Raw genomic sequence first — 11,987 nt, forward strand, 5'->3', positions numbered from 1 at the left:
CCCTAATTAAGGTAAATATATACACAATACACAGGCTACCAAAATCAAATACAGCAGGGAATAAAGCATAGGGGAAAACCCCAAAAGAAAATAGAAATCACATAGTACATTAAAAACACCAACCGTACATCGTACTCTCTATTTCCATATCTTGGAGTTCATTTTGCTTAGCATCAGCTTATAAGGTTATATATATGCATAACAAAGCCACTGGAAAATAATAGTTTCATGGACACTATATCATGAAAACAACATGTTAACTGTTTTTGATGATAAAGGTGGAGTTAGGATTGATGAATTCACGGTTCTAATAAAGGAATTTCAAAAGAGATTTAAAATTATGACAGGTGGGCATGGGAAGGTGGCTCAGTGGTCGAGTGCTTGCCTTGCATGCCTGAGGCCCTGGCTCAGTGGTCGAGTGCTTGCCTTGCATGCCTGAGGCCCTGGGTTCGATTCCTCAGCACCACATAAGCAAAAAGAAAAAAAAGCCAGAATTGGCGCTGTGGCTCAGGTGGTAGAGCACTAGCCTTGAGGTGAAGAGCTGAGAGACAGCGCCCAGGCCCAGAGTTCAGGCCCCACAACTGGACCCCCCCAAAAAACTATGACAGGTAAATTTTAATTTATTCGAACTTTTTAACAACTTAGCCTATTATGAAAATTTAAAATTGCTTGGGAAAATAGGCTTTCATGCAAAGTAATCAATGGAGACTTAGCTGAGAGGGAGCAAAGTGGGTGAAGATGGCTCATTTTCACACTAAACAAACAAACCTCAGAAACCTTGCTATAAATCCTGTAGGTTCCCTTGAGAATTGTCCTTATCCAGGAAATCTACTCACTGTTTGAAACAAGGTTGTAGTGGAATTTAAATTCTACGTTCTTAAAAAAAAGACATCAAAATTTTGAATTGACTTTAATTACTAACCAGTAATTCTCTGAAAAAGATAATGTGGCTCAAAATATTTAGGGAGAAAGTGCCCTCAACAATGAAAGTAGGTATTGGGTTTACACTTTTCTGTTTGTAATACTTTCTACAATGTTTTTGCATGTGAAGCACTGAACTACAGAAAAACACCTGATTAGATACTTGAAACCAACGATTTCACATTTCTTAGTAGCTCAAAAATATAATATCCTTATTAACATGAGATAGTGAAGACTTCTCTTTTTACATAAGCCAAGTATTTTGGGATCAGAAAAGAATTGAGCAAATTGAAAAGGCAAGAAAACGCGTTCTTAGAAGCCCTAGCTAAGCATATTGGCTTCATCAGTGGAGGGAGACCAAAATTTGTGATACATTGTCTTAATATTTTTGCTACCTAAAGTCATTTTATAGAGCCTATTTAGCTCACTACAATTTAGAACGGATTGAATGAAGACACGAAAATAAATTCCACATCCAAATAAAAGAGTTTTAAAAGAGAAACCATGAAGATGTAGCAGTGGGGAAGGACCTATAGTCCTTCACCTTCACTAGACTTGAAGCCAAGAATCTGTGATTAGTTGGAAATCAGGCAAGAGCTAAGAGGAGGACAGAGAAATAGGACATAGGAGCATTGTCCTTTTTTAACAGACACTGTCATCCAAGGTATGAATGATTTAACTCTGTTCTTTTCCATACATCCATCTGAGCAAATGCAAGACCAAGAGAAAGATAATCTATTGAAATAATTTTGGAACGAATAACTTCACTGATCCTGATATGGTATATAGGGAGAGTCTTAAGAGAGAAGATAAAATTGAAGTATTCTTCAGTTTCCTCTAAGCATCTTGTTAGCAAAGTGTATCTTTGAGGTTAGAAGTGATTGAACCAAAAAGTGGTGGAGTACCCATTTTTGAGGGCACTTTAGACACAAGAAGACTTTCAAGGTAAAAGAAAAAAGAAAAAAAGTAAAGCTAACTATTTGTGATCACAGCTTCATGGACTGGTATTTTGGAGACAAAGTTTTACATTAGAGATTATCCTCATTAACATTGATGCTGGGTTTCCATGGCAAACAAATGAAAGGGGGAAGTTTAATGGACTCACTTGGACAAGTAAACAGCATGATAGAAAAAAATGGCAAATAATATTTAGTAAATTACTTTGAACAATTACTTTGCCAGAACAAAGAAGGAAAAAATATAATTCAAAATCACTTGACTTAAAATTATGAATAAAAGTAGTCAAGAGAAATGAGAGAAAGCATAGAGGACTGTTTCCTCTCCAGTGGAGTAATGGGTTTTTGATCTTGTTTCTTCCTTTCTATCTTCACAAGCTATCAAGTGTGGCTCAGGACTGGATTATCCAGTTCAGGCCAAGAGAATTCACAGAAGAAAATATTTGCAGCAGATGTAGGTGATTTATAACCTTAGACAATCTATTTAAATCTGTTAAAAATTCTCCTCAACCTACTGCCTACTTTAAACAGCTTTGTATGCTTTTCCCAAGATTGTCCTTCATTAACTAAAATTTTGAGAGATCATAATCTTACTCTATAGAGATGCTGTTTGGTTGTGCTTTTTGTGTGTTTTTTTTTTTGTTGTGTTTTTTCACTGAATTTCAAAAGGTTGTGCAAGTGTGTTACAATTAAGTATGTCCATCAAATTTTCCAATGTTCCGGGATCAGAGTCACTCCTTTTATCTTCTCAACCAATCCCTTCTACAAGATTTATTTCTGATTTACCACGTCCTTTCTCACATGTGTACATTGAGTATTCTAGCTGTACTTGCTCCTTGTTCCATTTTCATTCATTCTATGTCTTTACTATTATTCCTCTCTGGTTTCAACTTCCTGATAGTCATTCTGTTAAACTGTCTGCTAGTACTTTGAAAGGTTTATATTCATTCCTTGGAGTTTATATCCTGCATATACTTGAACTGATGTCAGCTTATATTTCCATAAATCATTCATCTGAAGTAACAATTTGTAAGAGTGGAGACATGAAGCACCTAGACATGATTTTATTCCCCTCCATTTGGAAGATTAATCTGTAGTCAACAAGAAAGTTTAAAAATGGCTTAGAATGTATTCCTAACTACCAGTTTTAAAAAGGGTGTTGTACAATGGTTTGTGATTATTTTATTTTACATGAGCTGATATTTTCTACTACCTATAAATTTTGGAAAAAGAAGAAAACTAAAATTTACTACTGTAGAGGAATATGATAGAAATAGAAGACAGATTTTATGTTTGTCAAATCTCTGATGAATACCCATATTCACGACTTAAAGTCATATTTCTTACTATGTTAGACAGATAGGGAAAACATAAAACACCATATGATAAGGCAACTATTCATGACTTTTTAAAATGTACTTATTATGTGATGAAATTTACTTTATTAGCTAATGTTTTGGTTTGAAATATGGGAGGCGGATCTTTTTAATAAATTTTCGAAGTCACCTACTGAACAACACAAATGGTGGGGGGTACTATTTCTACACTTTAATGAATGGTTGAACCTGTTTGGCATTAATGCTGGGTAAATAAATCAACTCTATTGTAACTTACTCCCTACACTTGAAAAACTTGTAACGTCACTAAATATTATCTACTTGTAAAGTGTTATTTTGGCAAATGTGATTTTAAAAAGTTTATTTGAAAAGGAATATACTTTCAGGAGATTAAATCTAGGTTATCATTTGTTTGAGAATGACAACATTTTTATACTAAAGAACCAAGTTTTATTGAAGTACCAGTGTTTTGAAGCACTAAGGATCTTCTCAATTAATATTTTTCTGAATTATATTTGACTTCTATGTCAAGTTTTCCTAGTCTAGGTAGACCAATTATGGATCTATCGTTCCAGGAACTATTTTTTGGCCTGATGATGCTGGACTGAAATCATTCATTAATCATTAGGAGAGGGGTATTACAAATAATCTTGTGACATTTGTGGTCTTGTTCACTCATATGGGGTGGTCATCTGAAAATTGAAAATTTGAATTACTGTACTTTCATATTTTGTGATTTCATCTTGCATTTTAAGTTGCCTTGCATTTCCCAATTGCTTACTGCTAATTCCTGAATTTCAAGGAATTGGGGCCCTGAAATATAGGAAATGAGAAATTGAGATGGGTTTTCAATTACTTTCTGTTGGCATGTTGCATGGGCCTAGGTAAGAACTCTTGCCCTAGTTATCTGATGATGCAGGTAACTGGGACCTGGGATCCTAGGACCGGTGGATCCTGTACAAGAATAATACCTTTTAGATATCATATCAGCAAAATTTGGGTATAATCAGTAGGAATGCTTCTGAAATATGGAGAAAAACAGTTTGGGATCAGCGAGTTAAAACAAGAAACAGAGCAGCAGAGTAAAATCCCTTAGATTAAAAAACAACATTGTTTTTTTACCATATGAATTCAGAAACAAAGAACACTAAGAAGGTATCACAAGTTTATACCGAAAACATTGTATTGATAGTTTTTATATTTTAATATATATTCTAATCCTGATTATTTATATTCCAATCTATTTATTGGAATAAATATCAAGTAATTTGTCAAATTATCAATTAATTCCAGTAAGATTCATTGTGTGAAATATAAAATCATCACATATAAATATAAAATATATAAGTATATATAATATAAGAAAATATTTTACATTTTTCTGTTGTGGTTAGGGTAACAAAGGCAACTGTTTTAAAATATTATTCCATTACCTCTACCTCAGTGTTTGGTAGAATTAGACCTAAAGCTTTACCATTCAGAGATGTACAGCCTAAAAGCAAGAGGAAACACCGTGATTAAAACATTACCAATTTAAGGCCTAATAACGAGGAGAAACATATGGACTTCTCCTGAAGCTATGGAATATATTTGGTGATAGAAAATCAGTGGTGTAAGTTTCTGCCTGGTTGGATTGTAGACAGGCCAGGACATTAGGTAATCATGCATATGAACAATTTTTTCACCTTCTTGGCTTTAGCTACTTTTGAAATGGTAGGGATAATAAATAATTATATTTTGAAAAAACACGTTCTAGTCTGAACAGTTCTGTTTGAACTGTTCATCTCTCTATGACCTCTTGTAACTAAATTTGTTTTGCTCCAGTACGACAAGCTATGCTATCAGGGTAAGATATTCTGGTTGGTCTGTTCCTACATGGAGCACGGGTAATGGGTCAGGCAGACATTTGGGCCAGTAAGACCTCATTTGGGACATTTTAAGCTGGAGAATTTTAGAAGTAGCTCTTAAGCAAGGCTTACTTTGAATACATTAGCTCCACAAAGCTAAATCAGTTGATAAATAAGTACTTGAAAAGCCATCACCTTTAGACCTAGCTATAAAGGCTTCAAAGTATGATAAAATTTCAAATGAAAAAGACTTAAAACAGTTATTGACAAAAATTGCAAATGTGAGCAATTGAACAAACAATATGTTTTTTTCCACCATAAACAGAATTTTACAGAAATAAGATGAATAGCAATTTAGGTAACAATAAAGTTTCCTTGTTACAAAAAGGCAACAAAGGATATATGCCTGTCTTAAGATTGCATCATTAAATACTTAAATTTACAGGATACTACATGCTTCAGCAGCACGTCTACCCGAATTACAATACAGAGATAGAGCCATGTTAATGATATGAAAATTTGTGAAGTATTCCATATTTTTCATTCTTCAGATTCAAGAAATGAAAAACAGTTATTAAAAAGTTGATTACAAATATACAAGTGTAATAATACATGTAATTCATAGAAAAAAAGTTAGTTTGACATCAGTGTATTCAATCTTCACCTTTTCAGAAAGGCCTTTACATAGTATAACCTTTATAAAACTTTGGAAATAAGATAACATTGTTATTTTATCCCAAAGATATAAAATTCTATAAGGACCTAGGAATTAAAGGAATCTTAAACTGTTTCTATATGGAATGCAATCTGAAAGGACACATTTATTAAGAACCTATATATTATAAAACAATGTCGAATTCAAAGTATTATATCTATGAGAGAATGAAATAGATTATGGATATTATACAAACAGAATACTAAATATTTTAAAATATACATTTTTCAGACAAGCATCAGAAATATCTTTAGTTTCTGTACTACTCATTTCAACAGATAAGTTAAAATTATTTCTTATTAAAAAATCACAAACTCTACAGAAATCATTAGTATACAAACAACTCGAATATATTTTGACATCAAAGACAGGCAATTCACTTGGAAGAATACCATGCAATCCATGAATTTTTAAAGTAAGATATTGCTGTTGCTTTGTATTGTGAAAATATTTTGTATGGACACATAGGATGGACTGGCAATTTTGAAATTTGAGAAACTTAACCAAACCATTAGTACTTTGGAGAACAATTTGTACAGCCTTCCACAACTTCAAAGAGGTAGTGATACATACTTATCCTTTTGGCAATATCAAATGCAGTTTCTTCCAAGTTGTGCTTCAGATCTGGTTTGATATAATGGTTCAACAGAAGGAGATCTAGCATAATTTTGCTATTTCTATTCCCAGCAGCAAGAAGCAAGGGGGTCAAGAGGCCTTTAGTTTGGCCATTGGTATCTGCATCATGATGAAATAAAGACGCCTAAGTGTCCACTGTAGGCTTCTCGATGAAGAGGAGTATACTCATTGTTATCCCTAGTATTCAGATGAGTGTCCTTTTTGGAAAGTAGTTTCTGCACTGTAGTAAGGTGATTATTTTCGGTAGACCAAAGAAATTTGCTTGAATCCTTCTCCATTTTTTCTTGCAATTGATACAATTTCTCACTTTTTCAACTTGTTCCTCATCTTCATCAAAATTGCCTAGCCAGAGACTTTGAGTGCCAGTGAGAATGAAGTGTCCATGTATTTTCCCAGTAGTTCACATTGGATAACTTGGTCAGAAAAATCCGATGAATTTTCTGCATCTGATTTTTTTCACTATTATTTATTTTCTCTTTTTATCATTTTTACTATTCTAAATGATTCTAACTGGGAATTGGTAGAGAGCAGAGGAAAGATTTTCCTCCGTATTCAAAGGTACAGACTGAAAATGAGGGCCAGTGGTGTCTTCATGTGCAGCTTATTCTAGGAATGAGAAAATAGGAAATAATGCCTTCTATGTAAATTAGTTGGGAAATGGCGGAGGAGAAAGTGAAATGATGCAACCAAAAATATAAAAGCAAAATAAATTAGGATAATTATGGAACAATCATATTACCTATGAAAACCATGAAAGGGAGAGAAGAAGAGAGAGACAGATGTGCAATAATCTAGCTAGCCACAAAATCCATCCCTCTGATCAATTTATAGAGCAATTTTATTTTTTAAAAGAGATTTAAATAGAATTTAAGATCAGATGTCTCCATTGTTTTTAATTATATTTTTATTATCTTAAATACTTGGACAATGGAATTTCCATTCAACAAACCATTTTTTTTTAAGTATAAAGGATCTTTATATAACTTTTCCACACCCTTCCAAATCTCACCCCACATTAATTTTTCCTAGTTTCATACTATCTACATTGAATATTATACTTTTACTGTCTTCCTCCATAACTTTCCTTATTCTTTCCTTTTGACTTCCCCTCACATCTTCCAACTGATAGTTTCCTGATATATATTTTATTGGATTAAAAGTTCACTTTTATAAGAAATTACACCTTTGAAATAGTCCTCCGCACATAGCATGCTTTGGTTAATACTTTTGTATAAACTTGTAATAAAATTCTAGCTTCCAAATATGAGACAGAACATGGGTCCTTTGTGTGTCTGGCTCTTAGTTCACTTAATATAGTTTTAGATCTATCCATTTCGTTGCAAATAATGTAACAGTCTTCATAATTGATGGTTGAAATCCAATTTTGTATATGTGCCACACTTTCTCCAACCATCACTCCACCAAAGGGCATCTGGGCTGTTTCTGTAACTTGGCTACGGTGAATAGTGCAGCAGTGAACATGGTTGTGAAAGTGATTTTACTGTAACTTTTTGGAAGAATTCATCACTACCTTTATGTGAGCAATCCTCTAGCCAGTTTTCCAGAATAAGCACATCCCTCCCTTCATCACAATGTATTGCAAGTCTTCAGAAACACAGGTCTCAATAAGCTAAGACCACACTGTGCCCATATTCTCTCAATACATTATTTCATAAATGTACACATAATTTAATGAGAACCTTCTATGTACTTTCCTAATGTGGAAATGAGGGACATTACAGAGTAAAAGTAAGAAATATGCAATTTAATTAGGTATTATCACATTTAAAATCATTTTCAGCTCTAATTCATGACCTCACATAATATTATTCTAATCTTTATTTGATTACTTCAACTAACCCATAAATTATAAAAAGTGAGTTAAAAGCAAAGGCAAAAAGTGTGGTTTGATTTTGACACTCATGTGTGAGGTTGCACAATATGGGAAAATAGATGGATTGGAATTAATACCTCTTATCCATTCTGTTAACGTAGAGATGGTTTTCCCAAACTGATTCTCGCAATTCGTATTCCATTCAACAACAAGAAAAGTGATAATTTCCTTTGTTTTGCTCCTTATTAACTTTAGTTTCCATTTTATTTTATAATGAATGATTTCATAAATCTACTGTAGATACAAAAATATGTTAAAATATTTCTATCCATATGCATTGATATATACACACACACATATATTACACAGGTTATAATGATAATGAATAACTTCAGTAACTGTACAATTTTCTAAATTATGAAAACTATCGGCGGCTATTGCCTGGCATCCTGGTAGCTCGGGAGGCTGAGATCTGACAATCATGATTTGAACCCATCCTGGACAGGAATGTCAGGAGCCTCTTATCACTAAACAATCAACAGAAAATCAGAATTGGAACTGTGGCTCAAAGTAGTAGAATGGTAGCCTTGAGAGAAAAATCTCAGGGACATCATCCAGGCTTTAATTCAAGAAATACAATCTACCCATATAAAATCTATTTAATTTACACCTGTGTAAGTAAAGTATTTCCATCACTCAAATGCACAACCATGCTCATTTGCAAGGTAACTCTGTTTTGTCTGAAGTACCACAAAACATTTTCACTTAAGTTGAAAGCATTGCATGGGTTCATTCTATCTCTCTCATGCATTTTTCCACTCAAATACTCAAATCTTACAATTATTTAAAATCATAGCTTTTTACTTTAATACCCATAATATTAGAGTTTGAATTGAGTGTCTTGTGCCCCATAAATGGGTGTTCTTACCACGTTTTCATGTCTCCAGCCCTAAATTATCTTGATTATTTTTCAGATACTTGTGTATGATCTTGGGCTCAGTCCACGTTATGTTATTCTTCCTGGAATTTAGAATAACAGGTGCATGGCATTGTGTATATATCTTTCCCTCCAGTCTGGGCTTTAACCTCTATCCTCACAAGAGTAGACTCCCATGTAGTCAGGATTTTCATAAGCTTGTCATAGCTGATGTTTTTTTTAAGCCTTTGCATTTCCTGCAGGTTCTTGAGTAATGAATTAATTTGTTTTCTAGGGTTGTTTTGTTTCATTTTAATGTATGTGTTGAGTTGTTTCTCACTTTTCCTTTGGTTTCTTTCAATCAAGTTCTTACCTAAAGTTCTGAGAAACCAATTCTTATTTTTCATGATAGTCAATGTGAACATGATTCATTCCAAAGCAATTTCAGTAATATTCAAACACCTTCATATCTATGAATGATATATAAATGATAAGTGCTTCGAAGGGTCTTTTTATTTTCACAACAGTCTTTGTCATACACAGACAGATCATGAAATATATGAAGATAATAAAACTACAGATGCTAGCAAGGAGAAGAAAAACCTATTATTAATTGTTTGACAGAGACTTCCCTTCTAGTGAAAGAAATACATTGCTTGATGCAGGATTTCACAAAATTATATTGCTTGGAGGAAGCTAAACAATCATCTAATTCTAAAGAATTGAGGGAGATGAATCGACCTTCTGAATAATTTACATTTGGGTCAAATAAAAGCATGCTTCCAAAAAGAGAGTAGACTTTAGAGAAACAAGATGAGTTGTATGTAAATAGGTGCTTAGCTGATTTTGTTAATTTGTAAACTAATACAGGGAAATAGATTACAGCAAGGTAAAAAAAAGAACTTCGCATTGAAATACTCATTTGTGTGTGTGTGAGAAAGAGAGAGTGTGTGTGTACACATGCACACGTATACATGCACGGGCACGTGCAAGTGCTCATTCATTCATTCATCATTCCTGAGGCTTGATAGTGCCTGGGCACTCTCCCTAAGCTTCTGTGACCAAGGATAGTGGTTTAACACTTGAGCCATTGTTCCACTTCTGTTTTTTTGGAGATAATCGCATTTATTTTCATGATTGGACTGACTTTGAATAGTGGTCTTCATATCTCAGCCTCCAGAGTAGCTAGCTAAGTTTATTCAGCCTCTAAGTAGCTAGTTAAAATTGGGGCTGTCCTCTATGCTTCACTGCTCTTTTATTCTTGTCCTGAGGTGTTCACATGGCTAAGTCATATGTATGTCTAGTTGCTTTAAAAATACTCTTACTGCTTGGCATCAGGGGCTTCCAACTGAACTCTTAACTACTGAGGAGGCTTGAGAACAGAACCCAGGCCAAAAGTTTAGTGGACTTCCTTCTCAATCTATCGCTCGATGCACTGTATTATTTCCACCATCCTGCACTATTTACAGGTTAAGATTGGAAGGACTGCAGAATCCAGGTCAGCCAAGGTAGGAATCTAGACAAGTTGGTGTGCAACTCTTATGCCATTGGTAATGGGAAGGCTATGAATACAGATCAGGTGCTTGTTCTTGTGGAAAGGGAACCCTTATCCAAAAATTAACCAGTCTAACAAAAACAATACCCCAAGTTGAACACAATTTCCCACAACCAAAATAAGTATATACATTAACATCCAAAACTTAGTACAATCTGCTCTTTGTTCTAATATCAGCTTCATCTGATTATCATATAATGTGACAGAATAGTTTCTTTATTAAACTTATTATATATTTAAAAAGACCTAGAAAATTCTTTCTCACTTATTAAGTTCAAACAAATGGCAAATTGCCTCATTTCTTACATATTTGACTACCACTATAAATTCATCTTATGATTATTATTAACAGTAATATATTCTGATTTATTACTTTACTTTGTAACAGTTTTTAAACTTTTAGCTTCTCTGCTGAAGTTGAAGTATATAAATAGTATCATCAAATTATATTACTTGGGTACTTAGGGCAGTTTTCTAAAAAGTTTTTAACCAATGGCTTCTAGTAATTCTGTTTTTTTTTGGGGGGGGGGAGGGATCTGGTCCTGGAACCTGAACTCTGGGCCTGGGCACTCTCCCTCAAGGCTAGCTCAAGGCTAGCACTCTACCACTTGAGCCACAGCGCCACTTTCGGCTTTTTTTTCTGTTTATGTGATGCTGAGGAATCGAACCCAGGGACTCAAGCATGCAAGGCAAGCGCTCTACCATTGAGCCACCTTCCTAGCTCTCTACAAATTCTTAATTGGTATATTATATAGTTTATTTTTAATTTCAATTTAATTTTATGGTAAAGGTAATGTACAGAGGGGATACAGTTACTTAAGTAAGGTAATGAGTACATTTATTATGGAAGGAACATTGTTATCCCTTCCACTGATTTTTTTGAACACTCAAAAAAAATCTACTGATGTTTTTCCTGTTGTTATTGACCAATGGGTACTTTTCTTTCTATGTTCATGCATTTTTTTTTATAAAATTGATATACAGAGGGTTTACAGTTACTTAAGTCAACTAAAGAGTACACTTTATTTTCTAAATTTCAAATTTTGAACTTATTTTGTTTTATTTCCTTAGGGTAATTCTTTTTTCAGAGTTGTAGGATTAGTTAATTTAGTTTTGCATAATTTTAACACATGTAAATTATTCAGACATATATTTTGCTTTCAAAATACTTAACATGTGAATATGTAAAAAATTATTTTCTTAAATTTTGTATGGTTGGTGAATTTAAATAAATTTATTTTGTTATAGTGCTAAACATGTTTTTTCCATG

Source organism: Dipodomys spectabilis, unplaced genomic scaffold, assembly GCF_019054845.1.
Source record: "Dipodomys spectabilis isolate Male_0828 unplaced genomic scaffold, ASM1905484v1 ptg000306l, whole genome shotgun sequence".
Lineage (NCBI taxonomy): Eukaryota > Metazoa > Chordata > Mammalia > Rodentia > Heteromyidae > Dipodomys > Dipodomys spectabilis.